This window comes from Hyla sarda, chromosome 10, assembly GCF_029499605.1.
Source record: "Hyla sarda isolate aHylSar1 chromosome 10, aHylSar1.hap1, whole genome shotgun sequence".
Taxonomy (NCBI): domain Eukaryota; kingdom Metazoa; phylum Chordata; class Amphibia; order Anura; family Hylidae; genus Hyla; species Hyla sarda.
Genome location: NC_079198.1, coordinates 101,858,032 through 101,870,897, shown reverse-complemented (window position 1 = coordinate 101,870,897; position 12,866 = coordinate 101,858,032).

The following is a 12,866-nucleotide window of genomic DNA, read 5'->3' as shown; positions in this document are numbered from 1 at the left end:
GTATTCACTTTTTAAGGATATATATATATATATATATATATATATATATATTTATATATATATATATATATATATATATATATATATATATATCCTGTGTGTGTATCTCTATGCTTGGCTAGATTGATCACCCATATTCTGTCTGAAAATAAGCCTTGTTCTGAGTCTTTCTGAGTCTTTCTGATTCCTTCTTAACAAACTCCGCATTTTCTTTTTTTTTTTTTTAAGAAGAAATGAAAACCTGTCTGAGCTTCTCAGGATCATAATGTCCAGCCGAGTGGAGCATTTTTCTTTTTGTTAACGACCCCTTACAGCAAGAAATTGGTTTTCTTTCTTTTAAAATTGAGAGATAACAGGCCTCCAGGGCGCCATTCATTTCATGTTACACAGGCCTTTATACGTCCTGCATGCTTTGCAAACGCTGGCAGGTAAACTGTGGATTGAAAAGTAGAGCTTTGTGCACTAATTCCCAGTTGTGCATTTAGTTCATAAAACTCAACAAAATCCACGTCCTATAACTTATGAGTTCCGCACACGTAACAGCTACAAAGTGTGGAAAATTCCCCTGAAAAGTCTCTGTCTGAATGTACCCAGGCAACAACCTCCATCAATGGATTGAGCGAGAGAAGAGGGACTGAAGACTGTGCTACAAGCATCAAAAATTCACTCCGATGAGAGCTTAGTATTGATAAACCAAGGGAAACACAAAGCTGATCTACAACTGCACTGTACAAAGGTCAACCAGCCAGAAACGTATTGGCTAGCCTATGGGGAGCTATAATTCAATAACAAGAAGAATAGAGACTTAGCAAAAACAAGCTGAAGTTATACTTTATTGATCGGCACAAAACCAATTCATCATTTTGTATCCTTACAGGTGCAATTTATATAAATGGGGCAACAAGAGGCCTCAAACTAGTGTTAAATGGGCTAATACACAAGATGGGTCACATGTGATGCATAGTAGGTATGTTGCCAACCTCAGTTCACAGACAGAAACATATTTTACAGACACATTATTTAATAAAACCCCTGAAACTTGATGCATTTTTTATTTGCATAAAGCATGTTATTCTTATTTCAAAGGACTTAAAATACTAAACTGCAGGTACCTGGACTTCCTCCACGGTCGTTCCTCGAAACGATGGGTGGAGGTTGAAACCACAGGGACACATTTTCACATGAAATCTGTTCCCTGGCTGCCCCCACGCACTTCCCTACCTCAGGACACCCCGATAGTCACCCGGGAATTGACAGAGATGTTCAGACGCTACCTGCGACGCAATACACTGTTCACTCCAGATGGCCCATTGACTCCAGTGCTAGGAAATCCTAGATTTCCCCTGGGACTGAGAAGTGCTTCCTTCTTGGGAGTCTCGGAACCGCCATCCCTGCCGCTGAAGAGTTTCTTAGAGGGTTCCCTGATCCGCCCCTACGAGGATATAGTACCGTTAAGTTCCCGCAACCCTGCAACTCTCCTACAGTACCTACAGCTCAAACATTTTGTGTACACGGAGGGTAGTCAGTTACGCCTAAATAGACCTCTACTCCCTTTTGAAAAACTGTGTGCTTCCTCTGCCCAGATACCTAGAGCGGTTTAGACCATTTATAACCTGATCTTGGAGGAAAAGGCCCAGGACTTACCAAATTATACCAGGGTCTGGGAGGAGGAACTACATACTACTTTTGCCCCCTCAGATTGGGTGACGGCATTCACTAGTTGCCACAAGATGTCAATCTCATGCAAGTCGCAGGAAACAAACTTTAAAATCCTCTCTAGGTGGTATAGGGTGCCAGTAGTTATACACAAGATGTACCCCAACGCCTCTGACCTATGCTGGAGATGTGGAACCGATAAAGGTACTATGATACATATTTGGTGGTCCTGCACACAAATAGCCAGTTTCTGGGAGATGGTGGTTTCTAGGATTAAAACTGTCACAGGGATTGAGTACCCAAATGACCCCAAGGTCCTGTTACTATCCATTCTTCCCTCGACCAGACGGACCCCCTCTTAGCGCATTTTCTTTTACTTGCTGCTCGCACTGTGATCCCGAGGAGATGGAAAGACTCACAACCCCCGACGGTGACTGACTGGTACACGGAGATTCTTTTTCTCTGTAGAATGGAGGAATTGATGGCCGATTCCAAGGGAAACAATGACAGGTTCGGGGTCATCTGGGGACCTTGGTCAACATTTCTGGACACACCACTGTACAGGGAGGGTTGACACCAGTTTCCACGCCACATCTTTCCCATTCTCAATTGCACCTGCCACATGTTAGAATTGAGTTATGCCATAAATTTCCTTGCATTTCCTGCGGTGACGAGAGGCGGCGGACCCGGTGGGAGCCACAACCAGAGAATTCCAGGTTAGTGGTCGCTATTTTTACTCCCTGTTAACTTTTTCCCAATTCGAGTCTCTAACCCCTCCCCCCCACCCTCCAAGCATCCCAACAACCTTACCCACACTTGTCCACATCACCTCTCTTCTCCCTGCACACGCATTCCATACCCTTACCTTTCCCCCTCATCCCCCCCCTTCCGCTCTATTTTGGTTAGTTGATCTTAGTTGTTATCTTGGACTATACCTAAGCTACTACAATACTTCAGCTTCTTTAATCAGTACAGAAGTCTATGAGAAAGGCTATAGACGCTGACCAGTATATTGTTATGTAGAATAGCTAATGACCTCACCTGACATGGACACATTCTGCTAATGTTTGTTTGATGGTGTAAGACCAAGATTGTCTGATTGTTGCCTTATTTGACTTTTCATAAATAAAGATTTGGTTTGAATATGAAAAAAAAAAAAATACTAAACTGGAATTCTCACTACAATAGTGATATTACAGTGGTCCCTCAACATACGATGGTAATCCGTTCCAAATGGACCATCGTTTGTTGAAACCTTCGTATGTTGAGGGATCCGTGCAATGTAAAGTATAGGACAGTGGTCTACAACCTGCGGACCTCCAGATGTTGCAAAACTACAACTCCCAGCATGCCCGGACAGCCGTTGGCTGTCCGGGCATGCTTGGTGTTGTAGTTTTGCAACATCTGGAGGTCTGCAGGTTGTAGACCACTGTTAGAGAAAGTTGTACTCACCTGTCCCCGGCGCTCCGGACCATCACCGCTCGTCACCATTGGCCGGGATGTCGCCGTCCATCGCTGTCGCCGCGTCCCCGGGGTGTCCCTGACGCTCCCGCAAGGCCTCTGCTTCCCCAGCAACCGCTCTCTCCGTCGCCGCCATCACGTCGCTACGCACGCCGCTCCTATTGGATGACGGGACAGCGTGCGCATCGACGTGATGACGTCGATGGAGAGCGCCAATGATGCAGAGGATCCCAAAAAGGACGCTCCGGAGCCCCGAGGACAGGTAAGAGACATCACCGGAGCTCACGGGGCACCGTAAAGGGCTATCCGGCGGCAGCTGAAGCAGTCAGCGCTGCCGGATAGCCGTTTATGCGATGGCCCCGTCATAAAAAAGCATCGTATGTTGATGCTGCCTTCAACATGCGATGGCCTCTGACTTCTTTGTCATTAGTTTTGTATGCTCATACCTTTTGTATTTATGAGTGGATTTGTGTTTTAAAACTTTTTGTAGAAAGCTTCATTATTGTTATAAGTTTGTAGTTAACTTGGTTCTGCTATTGTATTTAGGCAGTAAGCTTGGCTCTATTACCAATGATTATCCAGTATGCTTGGTCCTGATACTGTATCTATGCAGTATCTGTACATATGTAGTAAGCTTATTTTTGTTGCTGTACATATGTAGTAAGCTTGGGTTTGTGACTCTATCTCTGTAATAAGCATGTTTCCATTACAATATCTTTGCAGTAAGCTTTCATTTGTTATGAAATTGATGGTGTTATTTTGGTACTGTTACCTTATATATGCAGAAAGCTTCTTTTTTTATTGCATCTTTGCAGTAAACTTTGTTCTGTTACCATATGCATGTAGTAAGTTTGGTTCCGTTATTAAAATGTGTTCTGTTACCATATTTCTGCAGTAAGCTTTAAGTTATGATATCTAGTTTGTTAGCTTTGTTCTCTTACCATATTTATTTAGTAAAACGGGTTCTGTTTTACCTTTTCCATAAGCTGTTGTATGCAGAAAGGTTGGCTGTCTTATTTTATACCTGTAGTAAGCTTGGTTCTGTTATCATATCTCTGTAGTATGTTTGGTTCTTTTATTGTATCTATGTAGTAAGCTTTATTCTAAAATGGTGGTCCATAGACTGTACTGTACAGATGTTTGTATGCCTCGTTTAAAACAGCAAACCTGGATATGCACGATCCAAATGGAGGCAAAATGACATTTTTTGGCCTCTGTTAGGTATTGGGGTCTGTGGATACATTTAACATATATACAGGCAGCTTTAGTGCAATGTAATATTGCAATATTATATTTACATCTTTCTTAACTTACAATAACTTGGAATATTTGCAATTTAACCTCCATATACAAAAAAGTAATATGTTACTTAGTACCTAATCCTGACCATATACAGATGTATATTCCTCTATCACCTACGTTTATTATAAAAATACCTCTTTTTATTAGCTCATAGTGTTAGAAATCCTCTCAGGGGAAGGGGGTTTGTCCCTCCTTGTGGTGGGGGGAGGTGATTGGTGCATCTGCTCCTGCAGTCTTGTTCACAAGTCATCTATTGTCTATGACTCGTGGACAAGCAGGACTGGTTAGTGTCCCAGTAGGTATGGGAACCCATAGTGGTGGGATTTTAAGGAGCCATTTACTTCTTTAAATATTCAAAACATTTTAAACAACCATATTACAAAAGGTCTTCAATTTTCATCAGTAACAACATATAAAAAGTTTTTGGATCTGACAGTGCCCATTGAAAGAGGCTTCAACGCTCCAGGTTTGTACTTGTAAACACCACACTTTTTATAGCAGTGGAGCATTGTCCTGTGTGAATCTACCTTAACTCAGGCACACATTATTGTCTCCTGTGATCAGACCCCTGTATTCAACATATTAAATTTGTCTGATCATTGATATAATATTCTATTACTTTTGGTACCATAGAGTTGATGATTTATATTAGTAATAATAAAATGTATGTTTGTTTAAAAAACAAAACAAAACAAAAAAAACTCTATATCATAGGCTAGGTTCACTTTTCTGCTCGCATTTGGCTCGTTAAGGGTCCAATTGGCTACTTTTTTTTTTTGAGCCGGTTGGACCCTGAAATGAGTGGGATGCAAATAGCTACTATCAGGTCCTGACGGACCCCATTCACTTCCATGGGGTACATCGATAATCCGGTAATTATACAGGAATTTAGCAGTGAAAAAAATAGTGCTTGTAGTTCGACGGCAATGAGGCCTAACTTGTATTTAAAAGATTTTGTTGTAAAAGATTAGAAAAACATACCTGCTTTTGGGTTGTATTTGATATCGATCCTCCAATCAGTGCAGTGTTGGAAGCAGAGCTACAATCCAACATACAAAGAGGCACTGTGTTGGGAAGAGAGCAGCCATTTCAATTTATATGGAAAAACTTAAAGGGGTTGTGCGCTGCCCTGACTTTTGGAGCTCCGCTCACAGCGTCCGGAAGTTCATTACTCTGAACACTGTGTGCGGGCTTCCGTGTTCGCGGCCGCCGGGCGTGACGTCACGCCCGGCCCCTTGCGACATCTCGCCCGCCCCCTCGTGACGTCACCCCCGCCCCCTCGTGATGTCAGGCCCGCCCCCTCTACCAAAGTCTATGGGAAGGGGGCGTGACAGCGGTTGCGCCCCCTTCCCATAGATTTTCGTTCAGGGGGCGGGCGAGACGTCGCAAGGGGCCTGGCGGCCGTGAACACGGAAGCCCACACACAGCGTTTGGAGTAGTGAACTTCCGGACGCTGTGAGCGGAGCTCCGAAAGTCAGGGCAGCGCACAACCCCTTTAAAGTGCTTTTCCAGGCTGCGCAAGCATTTTTGCTGACATTGTAGTAAAAATATCCAGGTGCACCACTGCTAGGTCCTTCCCATCTTCCTCCCTACAGTGTACCTCTAATGATGGTCCTGGCAGCAGAACATGTGTTTAAAATTCCCAGAAAATTCCCAGCAACTTCTGAGTCCAAGACTATAGCAATCTGAAGACATATTTGCCAGAAGCCACATGTAAGTCTGTGGGAGTTCCAGAAAATCTGCCTCCAGATCACTATAGTCTCAGGGCAAATCTCGGGCTCAGAAGTTGCTGGGAATTTTAATGACATATCCTGCTACCAGAACCATCATATGAAGGGGTATCCATAGAATAAAGGATTACAAGCTGATCGGTGGGTGGGCACTCCAAGAACAAAATTTCCCAGGAATGAATGCAGTGTACCGCGTGTGCACAGCCACGGCTCCATTCATTGTCTATGGGGTGGCCAAACATTTCCAAATGCTGACCTTCAAAATGTATGGGGTCCTCAATAAAGAATGACCATAGCACTGCTTTCGCAAACGCTGTGCACTTTGTTCATTTTGGGGAAATTTTTTACTATGTTCTCAGGATTGATGGGGGTCTCGGGATAACAAGGTGAGATAGGGATTAATAAAATGTTTACAGAACTCCTGCTCCTTGCTTATTGAATTCACTGAATAAAAAAAAAAAATATTCATGAATTATGCTAGGCATTTATACTGAGCATACTTTAGTGGCTACACTACACAGCTGAATCTAGTCTAGTGGAACGGTAGAACATGAGTATACTATATAAAATGTAGTCGAATGCCCTTCACCAGAACAAATTATACAATGCACTCAACAAACTTATATATTTATAGTTCTTCACGAATAAATCCTTTTCAATGCATGTTCTGAATACACAGGAGTTGTGTACAAAAAACCTGATAATTACAAATGACCACGGAGAACTTTGACCTTTGTGGGTTCAAGAGTGTTGTAGATTTTTTAGCTTTCTAACAACAGAAATGTTATGCTTATCGGTGCTTTGAAGGTGGATACACGTATTCATGTCGCTTACGTTTACAGTCAATAGATGCAATTAACCAAAGTCCAACATAACATGGAAGGGTAAACTGAGGTCAGGGTTTATTCCTAGACTGCAAATGTCTGTCATTAAACTATAACTATATGTATTCAGGAGTTAAAGGTAAAGTACATTTTATTTTTGTATAAAGACACTACATTGTTACCTGTAAATTGACCAATTTGTTTTAACTGAAAAATCATGAGCACCACCCCAAAAAGATAAAATACTTGTCTAAATATAACTTAACCACTTCCAGACCAGGCTCATTTCCACCCTTCCTGAACAGACACATTTTCAGATTTTTTACATGAAGATTTTAAAAGCTACCGTATAAAACATCTCGTTCTGTTATTTAAAATAAAATGTTGAACATTTTTAGGTGATACATCAGGCTTTAATTTTATATTTTAGTAAATGTTTATTTTCTGTTATATCAGGGGGAAATGTAAAACATAAAATGAAAAAAGTGTATATTTAAAAAAATTTTTTTTAACAGCATACATTTATACTAAAATAATGCTTTCATTTTCTCCCTTTTCCTTATATCATTCCTTATATCATTAAAAATAGTTTTCATTGTAACTGATATTTCCTTTATTACTGGGGTTGACATATTAGTCCCATTTACAGGGGAAATATAGCCCCAGACATTGTCTGCAGGGCTGATCTGGGTCTGCTAAGACCGCGCAGCTCCTGCACATACCTAGTATCGGTAATCACATGATCCCCTGGCTGAGCAACAAGAAGCAGTATTACTTTCTGCTGAGCTGTATACACAGTAGTCATTGAGTGCTGTGTATGCAGCAATTGGGAAGGCCAGAACAGTAATACACCGGCCCAACCTTCTGTTTAATGAGCTTTGCTGTCACTGATAGCCTATTCTAGCAGAAAGAACATTTTACAGCAATTCTCTTCAAGGCCCATATATATATGAACAATTGGCACAGTTGAGCGTTGTTGTTTCCCCTAGGGGAAGGGGTAAGCCAGAGCCAAATGGCTGTGGCACTGGCTTATCCCTCCCAAAATAATAGGGTTGAGCAGTAAAAACTCAACATGTCCAAACCTTCTCTCCTCCTATATCATGAGGAGGTCTCAATACACCTTAGAAAGTCGGATGAACGTACCCGAGCCAGAGGGCTTGGCCATCTTTACACTAAGGTGTATGGGTATCTTAAGAGGTCTTGCAGAGCCAATGCCTTGACAAGTCAAGGTAGCAAGAGGAGTTGTACACAATATTAGATTAGGCTGATCGGTGAATACTGTATATACAATGAAATATCTACTAAATATATTCTATTTGAGACTAACACTGATCCTGAAAATTATCTTATGTGAAAGATTTCAATTCCCTTAGCCTTTGCATATAGGTTTACTTGCTTTATATGTTATATGCTCACCCTCTCCTTTGAGCGTCCACCACTCAAGCAAGACCATTTGCAAAGGAACTTTTGAGTGGTCGTCTCAGAGAGGCTTCACTGCATACTAGCCTTCACATGACTGAGAAGATCTAGTGTAGTCACCAGTTTTCATTTTACACCAGTTACTAGGCAATGGGCAAAAATATTCCACCGCTGCTTAGCAACATAGCACAAAATTATTCATTAGGAAGCTTGATTGACTCCTTAATTAATGAGTCCAATGGAAAATTCTGGAATTTACTTTTAAAGTGTTGAATAGAATTACGCTTTAAATCAGAAATGCAGATTCGAGTTTGAGAAATAGTCTGTTTTGGCATTGAAAATTAAAAGGTAACCTCATATTTGGGTTGAATAATAGCAGATCTGGTAAATTAGACAAGTATTTTTGGAAATAAGTTGTGATCCACCCCTGCTGAAATCCCAGAGCTTGTATCTGGCTCCGAGTAGTTGTTATTCAGTGTAAGTTTGCCAGCGCTAAGCTTGCTGCCTGCTCGCTTGAACTTGAATTTGCATCTTAAAGAAGGATAGCACTCTCTTTAAAACAAAAGCTTCTTTGTCTTCATATGACACAGGGGCCTCATCTCTCCAAGTTCCTTTATTTGTAGGCACACTGGTGGGCCCCCTCTCCTGGTGGGCTGCCCTTGACCAACACTACTTTTGCTCATTTATTAAAATGGTCCTGGGCTGAATTAATCAATTGATAAGAGGGTGTTGTTAAACATCAATCATGTCATTTAGCCTAGGTCACTACAATAGTATATTAACCCTTTAATGAGCAGAGGGGGTTTATGTCTTGACGAAAGCTATTTTTTAAATCTGCTGTGTGCTCATTTCAGTGAATGTAAATGTTCTGCATATTTCAACAAATTTTACATTTTTTTTTTTTAAATAGACTGGACTGGCATTTCATTTAGTATGCCAGGAAAAAGAATACATTGTGAAAAAAAATCTTAATTTGTAAAGGCATTTTGTACTTAAATTCTTTTTACATTTTTTAAACTGTATAGGTTTTTTTGGATGGATTGGTTCCATTCGTCCCCCACTAAACAGAGAGCATAAAAGACTTGTTGTCATGGGCTCTTAAATCTGTTCCTTGGATTGGCAAAGCAATTTTTCATACTAGTTTATACCACAGACCTGGACCAATGAATCTACTATTAAACAATCTAGACTCCAACAATGAGACTGACTCCTTCCTGGCCTGGGACTGAACATCCCATTATATTAACACATACGACCTGACCTCTTTTGCCTCCATTCCCGCACCTTGGTGGTTCCTGTCTGGAAGGATGCATATCTTGGTTGGCATGTCTAAAATTGAGCTCATCTGTTGGTTCATTTCCACAATCTCATTAACTTAACCTAGACCAGACCCCCATAGAAACCTTTGCATTGCAATGTGTGCCTCTTATAAACCCCTTTATAACATGAGTATAAATTGTTTTGCTGTTCATGAGATCCTGGGAAAGGGAAATGGGCATTCAGCTATCTGAAGATGAGCATTGGCTGCTCATCTTCAGATAGCTGAATGCCCATTTCCCTTTCCCAGGATCTCATGAACAGCAAAATAATTTATACTCATGTTATAAAGGGGTTTATAAGAGGCCTTCATTCTAATACACAAGCTCCTAATCTCCTGATGGCCTGCCAACAATTTCACAATCTTGACTGTGTGGTACCCCTATGCCACTCTGTGACATAATCATCCCCTCTGTTTCAGACTTAATTTGGCACTGCAATGCAGTAGCGGTATCAATGCTGCATATATGTTGGGGATACCTATTGATCCATAGATTTTGGGCGAAAATATTCTCATTGTTTGACACTCTCACTGATAGTCATATCATTGCTACAGTACCTCGAAGATTGACCCTAGATGCCAGGCCTGTGTCATTGAGTAACAGGGAAAAGTATAAAATAACACTGTGCACCATAGAGTTAGACCTGAACAATAATATAAATGAGAGGGTGGGGGTTTCTACTCGCTTATGTAGTCATTCGGATGTCACGCTCAATGCTAAGTAAAAGTCATTGATATGTATAGTCCTTCTGAAGAGGAACAAACTAATGGCTGCAGCTTCCTTAGAAAATAGCTGGCCGAGCGGGCACTGGGACATGCAAAAATAACAGACAAAGTTGTGCAATAACCAGAAGAGCTGCACTTAAACAGGAGAAGACATTATTAGGACAATGCAATTTGTGACCCGAGGATGAGATCATTAGGCATCTTAAAACATGTTGTCCCAATAAAAACGTTTGCTGTGTGAATTGTGTCTTGAGAACTATTTAAATGTTCTGTATCTTTTTTTATAGTCGTAATTCCTGTAAGATAAAGCTTAAGTAACTAAACTTTATATAAAGCATAAAATGTCATGTTATTAGGCAAAAAGAAGCACTAAAGTACTCTAAATATAGTTGTGATATAGGGATATACTGTATATACCAGTAAGTCATGTCATGTCATGGGGAATTTATTCGTTTTATTCAGAGTATTCCATTAATGTGTTCAGTAAATTACCTAGACTAATTATAGGGGCATTCTGGGCAAAAACATCTCATCCCCTATCCAAAGGATAGGGTATAAGATGTCTGATCACGGGGGGCCTGCCTCTGGGACCCTGCCGTGACGGCACAAGGAGGCATGGTGTTAGGTCAGTTCTCCAGTTCCAGAAACCCAGAGGTTTCCGAGCCTGGAGACACAGCCCCGCATGATCAGACGTCTTTTCCATTTGTCGTTTGGATAGGGGATAATATGTTTTTGCCTGGAATACCCCTTTAATTTAAAAAAAAAATAATAATTCAGTAATTCAACGAGGATGTGAGAAATTCTCAACTATACAAATGCTTATGATGCAATGGCCATATGTTTTTCAATTTATCAATGTTGGTGTAGATAAAGTGATTTTTTACACACTACTTGCACCAAATTTATCAAAAAGGTATACACTGTATGATAAATAAGGTGCCAGTTCATACACCTTACCTTAAAAATGCAAAAATGTTGTTAACCCCTTAAGGACCAGGCCATTTTACACCTTAAGGACCAGAGCGTTTTTTGCAAATCTGACCACTGTCACTTTAAACATTAATAACTCTGGAATGCTTTTAGTTATCATTCTGATTCCGAGATTGTTTTTTCGTGACATATTCTACTTTAACTTAGGGGTAACATTTTATGGTAACTTGCATCCTTTCTGTTACGCCGAGTGCTCCGGGTCCCTGCTCCTCCCCAGAGCGCTCGCGGCGTTCCTCTCTCTGCAGCGCCCCGGTCAGACCCGCTGACCGGGAGCGCTGCACTGACACTGCCGGCGGGGATGCGATTCGCATAGCGGGACGCGCCTGCTCGCGAATCGCATCCCAAGTCTCTCACCTGTCCCCGGCTGTCTCATCCTGGCGCGCGAGGCTCCGCTCCTTAGGGCGCGCGCGCGCCAGCTCTCTAAAATTTAAAGGGCCAGTGCACCAATGATTGGTGCCTGGCCCAATCTGCCTAATTAGCCTCCACCTGCTCCCTGTCTATTTAACCTCACTTCTCCTTCACTTCCTTGCCGGATCATGTTGCCTTTGTGCCAGAGAAAGCGTTTACAGTGTTTGCCTTACCAGTGTACCTGACCTCTTGCTATTGCTATTGACTACGAACCTTGCCGCCTGCCCCGACCTTCTGCTACGTTTGACCTTGCCTCTGCCTAGTCCTTCTGTCCCACGCCTTCTCAGCAGTCAGCAAGGTTGAGCCGTTGTCGGTGGATACGACCTGGTTGCTACCGCCACAGCAAGACCATCCCGCTTTGCGGCGGGCTCTGGTGAATACCAGTAGCAACCTAGAACCGGTCCACCGACACGGTCCATGCCAATTCCTCGCTGACACACAGGATCCACATCCAGCCTGCCGAATCATAACAGTAGATCCGGCCATGGATCCCGCTGAGGTCCCGCTGCCAGTTGTCGCTGACCTTACCACGGTGGTCGCCCAGCAGTCTCAACAGATATAGCAACTTGGACAACAGTTCGCCCAACAAGGACAGCAGCTCTCGCAGTTGACCGCTATCCTACAGCAACTTCTGCCACAGCAGCAACCATCTCCTCCGCCAGCTCCTGCACCTCTTCCACAGCGAGTGCCCGCTCCTGGCCTCCGCTTGTCCCTGCCGGACAAATTTGATGGGGACTCTAGACTTTGCCGTGGTTTCCTGTCACAATGTTCCCTACATTTGGAGATGTTGTCGGACTAATTTCCTACAGAACGGTCTAAGGTGGCTTTCGTGGTCAGTCTCCTGTCTGGGAAGGCCCTGTCATGGGCCACACCGCTCTGGGACCGCAATGATCCTGTCACTGCCACTGTACAGTCCTTCTTCGCTGAGGTTCATAGTGTCTTCGAGGAACCAGCCCAAGCTTCTTCTGCCGAAACTGCCTTGCTGAACCTGGTCCAGGGAAATTCTTCTGTAGGCGAATACGCCATCCAATT